General features: G+C 46.9%; 1 long non-coding RNA gene across 1 annotated transcript; it reads right to left on the bottom strand.

The window, feature by feature from the left end:
* Positions 1 to 971: 971 nt before the first annotated feature.
* On the bottom strand, positions 972 to 2,998 carry LOC148123336 (uncharacterized). Its single transcript, XR_015737756.1, has 3 exons — positions 2,663 to 2,998; positions 1,898 to 2,053; positions 972 to 1,205 (listed from the first exon to the last, which is right to left on the bottom strand). It is a non-coding gene; the product is annotated as an uncharacterized LOC148123336 (long non-coding RNA).
* Between the last annotated feature and the right edge of the window lie 7,418 nt (positions 2,999 to 10,416).

Genomic DNA, 10,416 nt, shown 5'->3' with positions numbered 1-10,416 from the left:
AATGGGTTGTTCCTATCCAGATCACCGAAGAAACAACATGTGAGCTGCCATGCTGAGAAAGGTACTGAGCTGTGCAGCTAATGTAGATAAGGATAATGGGGTAACAAAATTTATAAGAGCTAATAAGTAGCCTGACCTAATGGGCCAATCAGTTTATAATCTTATGGAGTCTTGTGAGTGATTTTCTTTGGGACTTGCCGGCTGTGGGGTACCCGGTGAGACAGCTACCCCAATAAGCTGGCCCCTCGTGTTACAGGAACTGAACTCAGGTCCTCTGCAAGAGCAGCCAACACTTTTAACGGCTAATTCATCTCTCTAACCCCATCTGTTGCTGCCATTTTTTAAGGCACTAAGCATGGGGGTGCTTTGTTTGTGTGCAGTGGTAGGCAACTTGTCTGTATAGGGATGCACTCACACGCATGAGGCTGGTTCTCTCTATCCTCAGTGTTGAATATTGAGCTTTTCCTGGTCACATCCCCACTGGGGATGGCACTGTCATCAAATTGAACATATCCTTAGCTCATAACTCTACTCAAGTCTTCACTCATTCTTTCTTTACACTTCATGCTATTGGAACCCTCTGCCGGTCAGACGCAGTCTGGTGATAGAGCCCTGGAGGAGAGGACTGGGGCTCTAGCTCATGCCATTAACGAGGGCATGCGGGTAAGCAAACAAGCACACCACAGGTGCACAGAGAAAGTGCACTGGAGAAAATAAAACTAAACACGTGGGAGTTTGTCCCCTCTTCCGCCCCCCCCCCCCCCCCCCCCCCGCCTTCCCCACCTCCCGCCTCTCCACCATCTGGCTGAAAAAAGCCCTAGGTAGAGAGCCCTGCTCCCGCTGAGAGGTAAATAAAGGGTCTGTCAGTCCGTCCAGTCCTGTCCCGTGTCCGTCGTCCCCATCCCGTCCCCGTCCCCCGTCCCCCGTCCCCCCCCCCCCCCCGCCCCAGGCAGGTGGGCCCCTGCGCCTTCCGTGCCTCTCTTTGGAGGTGGAGCCAAAAAGTTGGGAATGCAAAGGTGAGAAGCAGCTGCCTGGAGCTGAGATGTCCCGGTCCTGCTGCCCAGCTGGTGCCTGTTTTGCAGTAAGGCTTCCATCGACCACCGCAGAGCCTCGCTCTTCTCCCCAAATGCGCACATACGTCCCCTGGTGGTCAGTGGCATCACCGTGGGTAGAAATGGCCTCTAGTCAACTTGGGAAGTTAGAATCTACAGGAGTAGGGGTCAGGGAAAGGATGGTGATTAGACCTTTGCTTCTAAGTTACACTTGCCAGACAGAAACGCTTGGCAGCATCTAGGAGGCAGGTTCCAAGCCGAGAAGACGCCGGTTTTTGAATTTTAAATGGGGACAGGTTACCCACTGATTCTAAGGCTCACAGGCTGGCCAGAATGAACTCACTGGATATAGAAGTGACATATGTTTGTTGTAAAGGAAACAAAGGACCACCCAAAAGCAACACTGTTATTTTTGCTGATTTCAGCAATCCTCTTTTGTTATTTCAGCAATCTTTCCTCTCTCTTATTTAGATGAGTTTTCATCCCTATTTCTAATTTTTTTTTAGTTGGTATACAAACTGATGGGTTACATCATGACATTTCCATATGTGTGTGCCCCTGTACTCTGCTCATAGACACCCTTTACTATTTGTCTCCTGCCCCCACCTCTCACTGACCCCCATCCTCTCCCAAATAACCCTGTATATGTGTGTAGATATGTATATATACATATATGTATGTATGTAATATATACATGTTTATCAGGGAGAGAATGTGCATGCACGAGAAAACACGCCACATGTGGTTTTCCTTTTCTCCCATCACCTCCTCCTGTTCTGTTTCCCTCCCCCTCTAGAACTCTTTCTGTCCCCCACTCAGTCCCTCTGTCTACCTTCATGCTTCACCTGAAACACACATAGGTACTGGCGAGACGGTTCATCTGCTCTCACGGTGGACCAGGCTCAGAGGATTCGATGCCGTCTTCTGGCCTCCTTGGGCACTGTGTGCATATGGTGCACACACACACATACACATACATACATGCATGCAAGCACTCATACCTATAAAATAAAAATAAATACATCTTTTTAAATCACAGGACTGTAGAAATGGCTCAGTAGTTAACAACACTTAGTTTGGGCCCCAGCATTCATGTCAAGTGGCTCACACTGTCTGTAACTCCCCACAGGATCTGATGTCTCTGGCCTTCTCAAGCACCCGCATTCACAGGCATGTATTCACACATATGCATAATTGAAAATAATAAAAATTATTTTTAGAAATTTGACCACATTATGAGACATCTCACCATCACCCACCTCCAGAACTTTCCCCATCTTCTTTAAACTTCTTTTAAACAAGTTATCCCCCCCCCACTTCCCCTTAGCCCCTGGCACATCCCAGTGTCGGTAACTCACCTAACTGGAATCATGCGGCATCTGCCCTTCTGGGACTGGCCTGATTGCTTTTGAAAATGCTCATAAACATATTATTTACAGAAATGGACTCACAGGAAGCAGTTCCATGACTTGATATTTTTGCAATACCCCTCCACGTTCCCATACAAAGGTCGGTAGCCTCAATTTTTCACTTCTGCCCTGCACAGATAGCAATGCATTCATGGACCCAGCCCATCCCTAGAGGTTTCCTTTGAGGGAAAAAAAACCCACCTTTCAGTATGACACACATCATCAGGATGCGCTTAGAGGGTGGGTCTATTCCCACCCCATCCCCCTGGGAGCTCAAAGCATTCTCGCTCTCTCAGTGACTCTGGGTTTAGCTTGTCTTTGTACGATACCAGCATCACTGCAAGAAACTTCAAGCTCCATTGCCGACCGACGCACTGAAACAGATATCATGACAAGGTGAGTCACACAGGCTTGCTGGCACGAGGCTGTGTTGTAGTAACTGCAAGAACAAAAGATGTTTAAAATCCAGGGTGCACACCTTAGTCAAACATCACTTTATTGCCACCACAGATCATATGTGCCATTGGGAACATAGCCCTAATAAACTTCCTCACTGCCAGGTTCTACAGACCTTCAACTTGGAAAGACCACGGTCATCTACAAAGCACAGTGTGGAGAAAATGGGATAGAAAGGGCAGGGACTACAAGACTGGTGGCTTATGTGACAAAAGAAAAAAAAAAGCCGGTTCAATTTGCATGCACTCGATTGAGCACATTTCCATATATTTACACTTGCCTTTCAGTGTGGTTTGGGGAAGAAACAAATCTTTAGAAACTGGAAGAGAGCAGAGCGTGGGGACACATGTGTACCTTTAACCCCGGGATCTAGGGGGCAGAAAGCAGGTTGGTCTCTATGAGTTTGAGGCCAGTTTGGTCTATATAGCAAGTTCCCTGACAGTCAGGTCTGCATAGCAGAACTATGCCTCACAAACAAACAAACCACAACAATAACAAAACCCCCACGGAAACAGAAAGATGTGCTTCTTTGGTGTCTTGGAATAGCACGTTTGTCCCCAGGCCTGACTCACTCCCTCAGCAAAGGGCTTCCAGGGTGTTATTTTTTTCAATTAGTGAATCATTAATATCACAGCAGCTGAAATAATCATGCCAGAAAGCTTCTTGGTGCACTTCCAGCTCCTAAATCTAAAATAACAACCAAAAAAAAAAAAAATGGAAAGGTATTCCTCAATGGAGACACAGATTTACATTCCCATAGACAGCTCGTGCCAAGTCCCGGCATCATAACACTGTCGTTGGCCCTGAGGGGACAAAGTGCAGACTGAGGTCACACGTCCACACTCAGTGGACTTCCTTCCTCCGCACTTGAATACTATTTTTCATGAGTTAAAAATAAACAAACAAAAATCCCAACAACAACAAAGGAGTAGGTCAGGCATGGTGGCTCACTCATTTAATCCCAGCGTTCTGGAGGCAGAGGCAGAGGCAGATGGATCTCCGTGAGTTCGAAACTAGTCTAGTCAACACAATGAGTTCCAGGACAGTCAGAACTACATAGAGATCTTGCCTCAAAAATTAATTAATTAATTAATTAATTAATCAATTAAAAAATTGGAGGGAGAGTAATTGTCACTGTTGTGTATTCATTTCCTCTAAGATTGAAACATTACATTTTCTACAAAGAAGCTCCTTAAATAGGAAGGTAAACAATTCAAATATCTTCAGGAAGTCCCTGAAGCTGACCAGATTCTTTAGGTGCCCCACTATGTCTTTTCAAGAGTAAACAAACCAAGCTACAAAGAAGTCGCTGAGATTACACTTGCTGCCTTAAAGAAGCAGAAACCAGTCCAACTGCCTGGAAGAATCTCAGACCAACTGAGGTATCTGGAAAGGACACCCTTCGGCCTTTTGGGCTGCCTGCAGGCTGGGCAGTGTGCTCCAGGTTCCCAGCTTTTGTGTGCTGGCTGGGATTTGGCGATACAACTGTCTTTGAGTCATTTCTGCTCTTGTAAGTAACCTCTCACTCATATTCCTGTAAGCAACCCCAGTACAACCCATTGATTCCCCAAGTTGGACTTTGGTGGTATTCACACTTTGGTCTGTCATGGCTCCCTATCTGGACTGAATAGATGTGTGTTGCATCTCCCCCAGAGAAAGTTTTTATGTGTTTCAGCCCACCCACCTCAACTCCTTGGACACACTCATCTCCAACAGTCATTCATTCGATTTGTATTTAGACAGCATCCTGTGCTGTTTACAAAGCAAAAAGAGGTCCCTGCATTTTTCTTTAAGGTTTTATTTTTCATTTTTTTTAATCACCAAAGAGAAGTAATCCCATTTACCTTAATTTTGTTGGCAAGAGCCAGTGTTCAATTAGATTGTGTATGATGTATGGCCCAAGGTGACCATGAAGCTGTAAAGTTCGCATGATGGGCAGAGAATGAGCCCACCAAGAATAGCTGTGAGCTCTCGGGGCCCAGGCGGAAGGGGGATAGGGGGCTAACAGTTCATTTTCCTGATCCTGAGAAGGCTCACTGACTCTGATATATATGTAAAATTCAGAAGCTCTCTGGAGTCTCGTGCCTGCTGTGATGCCATCACTGTGCCTGTTGTCTGAGCACCTTCCCAGGTGAGATTCTCACACTGGTGAAAGCAAAGAGAATTCCCATAAGCATTAGGGTTCTGAGGGCAAAGGTATCTAAAAGGCTCTATACAGGCTGAAGCACGGCAAACACGCCACTGGAAGCCTGCCTCTTTCCCCTTCCCTCTTTCCTGCTAAACCATTAGATTACATTCCCAAAGCTAGCCGCTAAGGTCTGTCCCCTTATTTGGCCACTTCGTTGTGTCTGACTAAAATTCCAAAGACCACCTATCAAAACATCAAGGTCCGGCAATCAAGATTCACTGGCTAACAGGTCCAACCAAAACTTACCAACTCCTCCTCACACAGACTCCCCTTCCTTCTTAAAATCCACTTCATCAGATACACCTGTGGCTGCCCTTGTCTGTTCCAGAGGCAGTCCCACCTCCACCCCCTATCCCCAATCCCCATCCCTGCTTGTCCCTCCCGGTTGGTTAATAAATCTCCCTTGTGCCGAGAATTTGGTGTCTGGCTGTGCTCTGTGCCAACTCCGAGGCCCCTTACGGTTTCCCTTATGCCAGTGTTAGAACTCTGAAGGCAACAGCATCCTGGCAGTTGGGAGTCAAGGAAGACCACAAAGTCACACCGTACAACAATCCTCACACAAGAGATTTATTGGGAAAGGCACAGAGGGGGGGTGCTGCTTCTGCTCAAGTGAGAAGCAGCAGGGAACTGAGCGGGAGACAGGCTTATACAGAGCTTCTTGGGAGAGGAGCTTTCCAAGGGAAATTTCCAGGGTGGGGACCGGTGAGATTTCAAGCCAAGCCCAGGGATTGGTGGGTTTTGGTAGGTTTTCAAACCTCAGAGTTGGCTCAGACCTTTTTACCTTACAGCTCCCCTCACCCATCAAAGACCACAGTGAGGACAGCGTGGTTTGCCCTGGCCACAACGGCTTCAATGGTTAGTATCGATTACCTCCTAGACAGTGTTGTGGGGGATCCACAAGAGAAGACCACGCAGACATTAGGTTAAGCCTTCATGAGCTGGTCGGCCACTACACTGGGTGTTTAGGATCCCAGTGTAACACTGACCCTTTCCCAGAATGAGTTTCTAAATACAAAAACCATGTCCTGGGTTGGCACTTCAGTTAACAAGAATGGTAAACCAGGAGCAGAGCAACAAAAGCCAAAAGGCAAGATTAGTCCATTGAGAGACTTTCCTAGATCTGTGGACTTTGATGGCTTAGGTTTTAGTAGGTGGTGCTGTCTACATGCTGAGTGCTATGGCCTGAATGGAGTCGGTTGTGCTAAGGTCTGGGGGCCTGTTGCAACAGGACCTGGAATCACGCTCTTGCCTGGGAAAATTCCTGTTTTCTTTAGAAATTCATCTTTAAAGAGATCTGCCTTTCTTCCATGTCCCCTGTCACTGCTGTCTGTTGAGACACAGTCTCACTTTGTAGCCCAGGCTAGCCTAGAACTCACTAGTCAGACTCTGTTTCAGCCTCCTGAGTGATGGAATCAGGAGCGTCCACACCTAGGTGAGTCAGACAGGGCCAGGTGATGGGATTCTAATGGGGTGGTCAGTCCAGGTCTAGCCTGTGGTTCCAATTTTGCATGCAAGGGGCAGGGAGCTGATAAAAAATGAGGCGCTGGACTGGGTGTGGTGACTCACACCTGGAATCCCAGCCCTTTAGAAGTGAAGGCAGGAGAATCAGGTGTTCAAGGCCAGCCTTGGCTATAGACTACAGCTTTGAAGCCAGCCTAGACTGCATGAAACCCTGTACTAAAAAAGAAAGAAAGAGAGAAAAAAAGGAAGGAAGGAAGGAAGGAAGGAAGGAAGGAAGAAAGAAAGAAAGAAAGAAAGAAAGAAAGAAAGAAAGAAAGAAAGGAAAAAGAAACGAAAAGAAGCAGGTGGGATGAGGTGAACGGATAACTTAGCAGTTAAAAGCACTTCCTACACTTGCAGAGGACCAGAGTCCAGTTCCCGACACCCATGTCACATAGCTCACAACCACCTGTAACTCCAGCTAGCTCCAGGGCATATGATGCCTCTGACTGCCGTCCACAGTCATATGCACGTTTCTATACATGAACAAACACACATGCACACAACTAACGATAATTGCAACTAAATAAATCAGCTTCCAAGCCTGCTGTTCCGAAGGGGCTGAGCCAGAGCCTTGCTGAGCCTCCTGGCTTGTTGCCGAATCTGTCTGTTCTGAAATGCTCACGGTGGTCTTTGTTTGCATTGCCATTCCTTTTGCTTCTTACACAATGCACATTCGCTACATAGAACAGCCAAGCACACAGTCAAGAAACAGAAGAGTAACACAGTAGCAGTAAATAGCCCTGCAACCTGCACAGCCCTGGTAGACACACTGCACGTCAGCCCCGTTAATGTGTTCTCCAACCAAGGCTATCTCATAGGTGGCATGGGAACCACATGGGAGGCCTCGGGGAAGTATTTAAAGCAAAAGCAGGGTTGGTGTAGTCCTGGGGCACAGTATGTGCTTAGCATGTGTGAGACCCTACATCTGAGCACCAATACCAAAGCAAACAAACAAGAACAATAAAGGAATTGGGACTGGAAAGAAGGCCCACCAGCTAAGAGTGGGGACCTGAGGTCGGGACCCAGCAGCCATGTTGGAAGGTTCACAACCACTTCATCTCCAGCTCCAGGGGATCTGACATTCTCTTTTGGCCTCTGTGGGCACCTGTACACACTTAACATACACTCACATACATGCTTAGACTTGATAAATCTTTACAAAATTACCTAATTAGCCTTAATGATACACTTAAAAATAGTCTCAAAATAGTATCATTTCAATATGTCATAAGTATTTTTCTGAACTAATAATTCAGTTTAACATTCTTATAAAAAGCCTCCCAAATCTAGTATTTCCCCTCACCTCCTCAGGTTCACCTCTATTCAAATGAGCCACAGGTTCCCTGTGTAGAACTCCACTTTCTAAATATGACATCATAGACTTATAATCTTAGCTCTGGAAAGACTAAGCCAGGAGGGTTTTAAGTTCATGACCAGTCTCAATTACATAGTGAGTTCAAGACTACCCTGAGATGCATTGTGGGACCCTGTCTCAGAACACCAAGGGCTATAGCTATAGCTCAGGGGTAGAGCCCCTGCCTAGAATCCCCCAGTGAGGGGCTGGGGTGTGGCTCAGTGGTAGAGCCCCTGCCTAGGATTTTATCTCTAGTACTGCTTGCCCCTACCCAAACTTGTTTGTGAGAAAGTGCTTTGTCCCAAACAGATAAACAGGGGTGGGCTGGGGGTTGTGGCCCAGCCCTGGGGGTCAATCTCACCTGGTTTTCTTAAATTAACTATTCCCATTTGTCCAGCATTTCTTGTTCACACCAGTAGACTCATAAAGCCCCAGCAATTTACCCCATGCTATCCTATCAGGCTGTGCCTGATCTTAACAGTGGTTTCTGAGACTAGATGGAAATATCTCTGTGAATTCTTTCTAGCGTTCCCACTTCCTTAAGCAGCTAAACAGGGCCAATGCGGCCTTGAAGGGCCACAGAAGTGCCTTCAGCCTGAGTGGAGGAACCCTGCTTCAACATGCACCTGGCAGCCTGTGTCCAGAAGAGGGCACAAGTGAGCTCAGCTCCGCAGGCCAGGGTATGTGAGCAGCAGCAAGATGCTGTCTGCAGCATCCAGGGCAGCAATCAAGGGTCAACCTGGGAGCGGAGGACTCACACCTAGAAAGAAGTGCCCCGCCCCGGGGCTTCTGCCTGGGATTCTCAGCTGCAGCTAGGGCCCGGTTCACTTCATTACTGACTTCAGTCGTTGATATCTGCTGGTAGGTATTTGTATTCCCCAAAATATGAGAAAGTAAGATTCCCTATAGGCACACACAGACATACAGACAGACAGACAGAGACAGACAGACAGACAGACAGAGATTAAATCACTGTAGTCTGTACTGGCTATAGATGAAACCCAGGGCCTAATAGGAACATACTCAGTAAATGCTGTACCACTGAGTCACACCCACAGCCCCTCACTAGGGGATTCTAGGCAGGGGCCCTACCACTGAGCCACACCCCCAGCCAGTCCTCTTTTGAATACTTCTGCAGAACTTCTTGGCTCAGCCCCTGTACATACAAGTACAGAGGACTGCAGGCAAGGGCTGTTAAACAGGTCCTGGGTTCTACATGTCAACTCGACTCACTCCAGAGAGAGCAAAAGAAAGACGTGGTTGATGGGTGTAAAGGAACTTAATGAGAAATTCTGTGTTGGGAACGAGAGAAGCAAGCACCCTGTCCATCCTCGGAGGCGCTGATGTGGGCCTTAGGTTTCAGCAGAGCACGGCCAAGAATAGAGGGTGAGAGGCCCACCCTTTCTTTCTTTATCTCTGTCTGTCTGTCTGTCTGTCTGTCTGTCTCTCTTCCTTACACACGCACTCTCTCTCCCTGCTGCCCGTGGAGCAGGATGTAGCTCTCAGCTACTTCTCCAGCACCATGCCTTCATGTCTCCATGTTCTCTGATGATAGGGGTCTAACTTTCTGAGACTATAAGTTCCCAAATAAATGTTTTCTTTTATAAGTGTTACCATGGTCATGGTGTCTAGAACTGCCTAGAACCCCCAGTGAGGGGCTGGGGTGTGAGTCAGCGAGAGAGCTATAATGGCCCAGTGATGGTATGGTTCTGTGACTTCTTATCTAGCATTTGATTCCCAGCAAGGACAGAGTGGAAAAAGATGGTTAAAATAGTAAGTTTCATGTTATATGTCTTTTACCACACACACACACACACATACACACACACACAAGACTAAAATTCTAGGTCTTAGAGGGTGGCTGAGAGACATGCCCGCTGGTTTCCATGTGTCAGACCTCCACAGCTCCCGGATCTCATGGGTCATCACGCTGAGGACTGCTTCCCCTATCCTGGTCCTGACGTCATCTAGAGGATGGACTGAAATGATTATAAAATCTTGAGACTTTATTTGCCATAAATCTATGATCTAATTGAGAAAATTCCCTCAACTGTATCAAAAGGATTATCAACCAATCAGAACAGTTGGTCTCACAGTCAGTCCATGGTCACACTAATTCAACGTTCTCACCGTAATCCCCACACGCCTCTAATACCTTTACTTAGCTGCTTCTCTTAAGACCCTATGAGGTGGTTCAATAAGTAATTTCAATAAGACATTTGCTACACATTGGCAGAGTGGTGAGCCTGTGCACGCGCATGTGCGTGCGCACACACACACACACACACATTAATGCCATAAATCAATTTTTTAAGTCTTTTAAACATTTAAAGAGTGATTCTCAAATGTTTTATTGCAAGTTTTAATGTTTTCCGAGAGGGTGCTGGAAGTAGGATTCAGTAGTTAATAGCAGTTCATATCTCTGCAGAGGATCAGGGTTCTGTTTTCACCACC

This window comes from Myodes glareolus, chromosome 1 (genome assembly GCF_982192425.1).
Source record: "Myodes glareolus chromosome 1, mMyoGla1.1, whole genome shotgun sequence".
Classification (NCBI taxonomy): domain Eukaryota; kingdom Metazoa; phylum Chordata; class Mammalia; order Rodentia; family Cricetidae; genus Myodes; species Myodes glareolus.
This window is presented reverse-complemented; position numbering and strand designations above follow the sequence as displayed.